At 37.4% G+C, this 2,915-nt stretch overlaps 1 protein-coding gene and 1 long non-coding RNA gene across 2 annotated transcripts in view; one reads left to right on the forward strand and one right to left on the reverse strand.

The window, feature by feature from the left end:
* Positions 1–2,915, forward strand: part of LOC102671800 (lateral signaling target protein 2 homolog) — a 59,163-nt gene that overhangs the window by 27,989 nt on the left and 28,259 nt on the right. The window lies entirely within an intron of this gene.
* LOC116185292 overlaps positions 297–2,915 on the reverse strand; it is a 4,348-nt gene continuing 1,729 nt past the window's right edge. Inside the window, exon 3 of the long non-coding RNA XR_004150105.1 lies at positions 297–308. This is a non-coding gene — a long non-coding RNA (uncharacterized LOC116185292). The remainder of the gene's footprint in view (positions 309–2,915) is intronic.

Here is a 2,915-nt window from a genome sequence, read left to right on the forward strand (position 1 = left end):
GTAAATTCTTGCGTCATTCTACAACGTTTATCCCACGATTGGTGATTTATAATCGATTAATTGCAATTACCACGATGAATAAAATAATAAACTTTGAAAAAAAAAAAAGTTGTAGAAACGAGTGGAAATTTTATATATCTCTCTACAACTATTTCAGACAGGGGCAACATTAGTTTCTCTTTCATCTTCCAAGGAGTAAAAACTTGCCAGAGTGCGCATAAAATTGTTCTCGAGTTAGAAGGGAGTCTAATTAACGCGAGCGGTAGCACATGATGTTTTCATCGCAGTTTAAAAACCGTAAAAAAACTCTCCTCGCAGACCGCGTCTGGTGGAAAAGGTCGAGGGAACGACTGCGTTTCAAGATATGGTACACGTAATTTCATCTTTTCTCTTCTTTTTTTCCCCCCCTCTCTCTTACTCTTTCTTTCGTATCTTTTTCCGTGGTATTTCTATTAACGAGGAGAAAATCTGAAACTGAATGTTTATTTTTCGAATCATTCGATTAATCTTCACTCTTTTCTATAATTTATAGATAAAATCTAATAATGTTGAAATTAATCAATTAGTTCAACATTATACGTTCCATTCAATTAATATTTAATTAATATTCAATTCATATATCATTATACAGGTTGTTCCAAAAATATTGGAATGTGATTGGTAAACTCGAGATTCTCGAGGTAATTTCAAACAATTTTCGTTAACGAGCTATTAACAAAAAATACTAGCCTAGTCGAGTCGCGACGGTTGGTTACTGGTTACCGATCGAGCACGAACAAATCCAAACAATATACTTCGAAGAAAATGCGTTCATAAAATTGAACGAATATTTTTCTATCGATAAAAAATTGTATCGCGAACAATGAACAAATAAATGAATATAATATTCACTTTGTTCGAGGCATGTTGTTTCGAACGCAAAGTCGTGCAAAATATTGCTTGAAATTATTTCAGAAATCTTTCGATTTAGAAATATTCCAACGATATTCTATATATTCGTTTTCTAATCGAGAATCGTTTACTCGACATCAGAAGCGTGACTTGTTTCTTAATTTTTTCCAAAATGATTCGAAATTGGGAATTATTATCGCGCGAGGTTGAGTATCGAGGTTGAAGATAAGTTTGCTCGAAAAGTTTGACACGGCTAATTTTACGGCCCATTAGACTCTCGTTGGCAGAGGAATAAAGCAACCGTTTGATGCGAACGCGTGAAGGAGGGGCGGGGCGAGGTGGTTCATTTCGCCTCGCGAAATGATTTCTTGGAAGCAAAAGTGGTGGAGGGTAACGAGGTAAACAGGCTGACGAAGTTACAGCGTTCGCCACGAGGGGGAAAGTTCAACGAACGCTTCCTTTTACGATTCAATTTCTGTTTACTCTCGCGTTCTACTCGAGCCTCCCGGATGAAAGAAAGAATGTGGGTCGTTGTAGGATTGGTGAAGCGGTTAGATCACGATTCATTCGACCCTCGTTTCGAAAAATTGTGCAACAAGAGGGATTCAAAGATTAAACAAACGAACGTTGATTTTCAATTTCATCGTCCTCTCAATCGCTCAAATTTACATTTTTCTCGCCATTTTTTTCATTATTCTCATATATATATTTTCCAAATTATTCCTTTAAATTTATATCTATACGATACACCTACCCATTACCCTTGTTGCTTCGATAAATTTTAACATTAGAATCCGAAGTTTAAGCGAATCAATCGCAATAATTAAATCGCAATATTTCGTCGCGAATAAAAATTAAATTAAATTAAATTCCAAGAAACACTCGATTAATATACCATTCAGATATTCAACTTACGTTTCACGGGAAAATATTCTCTTTGAGCCGCGAATTAGGAGGTAAAGAGATCGGAGGGGGCTGTGTGACGGTTCGCAAGGGATAAAAGGGTTTGGATACGATCGGCAAACCCATCGATTCGCCTCGATCGAGCGGCCAAGCGTATTTAGAGCACATCAAGCACAGCGCAGCATCCTCGAAACGCTGCTACCACTTAGGGCGCATCCGGCGTTGCAAGTGCAAGACAGGCGTTCGACGGATGTTCGTGCACCGAAGAAGAAGAAGCAGAGGAGGAGGGGGAGGGGAGGGGAGGTCTTTGCCCGCCGCTCTAATGGCGGATGTACGCGACTTTCCCCTAATTTGCGTCAATTGGCGAGACACGGATGCCAGCTTGAGAATAGAAAGAGGAACGCAGGAGGAAGGAGGGGAGGAGGGAGGAGTGTGGAGGACGAATGGCCACACGTCGCGTGATAAATTGAAATTGCTATCACTGTGGCCGTCTTGATATTCTGACATCAGCGTGTATTATGTAACACGCTTACTGTTGCACTTGGAACGCGTCGTTTAAGCCTGTGATGACCGATGCTGCGCTCGTGGCCACGCGGAAATGCGCCAATAACGTCATCGTTGAGATTGGAGAGACGAGAAGAGCTTATGACATTTCGTCGAAATCGCTCTAATTGCAGAGAGTTTTATTATAAAAGAAAATTTTATTAAAAAAGTTAAAAATGTTAGTGAGTATATATGGATGATACTTTTTGGTGATTTTTAGATATAATCGGAAATTTTTAGATATAATCGGAGTTCAAGGATTTGGTATTTTTAAATTTAGGTTTCATGCGAATATAGGAGCCGAGTATTCGTAAAAAATTTTTAAAAAATCGGTATCTGGTTATTTTTAGAAATATGGTATAGTTTAGTACCTTTCACACGAATATTTTGAAAAATTAATATTTGAGTAGATGTGGCAACGTACAGATTAAAATTATATTCATACGAATTGAGTAACAAAATTAGTCAAAAATTAGTATTTGAAATATTTTTAGATATGATAATATGATTAGATCATATTCATACGAATCAAATATCAAAAATTAGTATTTGAAGTATTTTTAGATGTGATAATATGA

This window comes from Apis dorsata, unplaced genomic scaffold (genome assembly GCF_000469605.1).
Source record: "Apis dorsata unplaced genomic scaffold, Apis dorsata 1.3 scaffold_150, whole genome shotgun sequence".
Taxonomy (NCBI): Eukaryota; Metazoa; Arthropoda; class Insecta; order Hymenoptera; family Apidae; genus Apis; species Apis dorsata.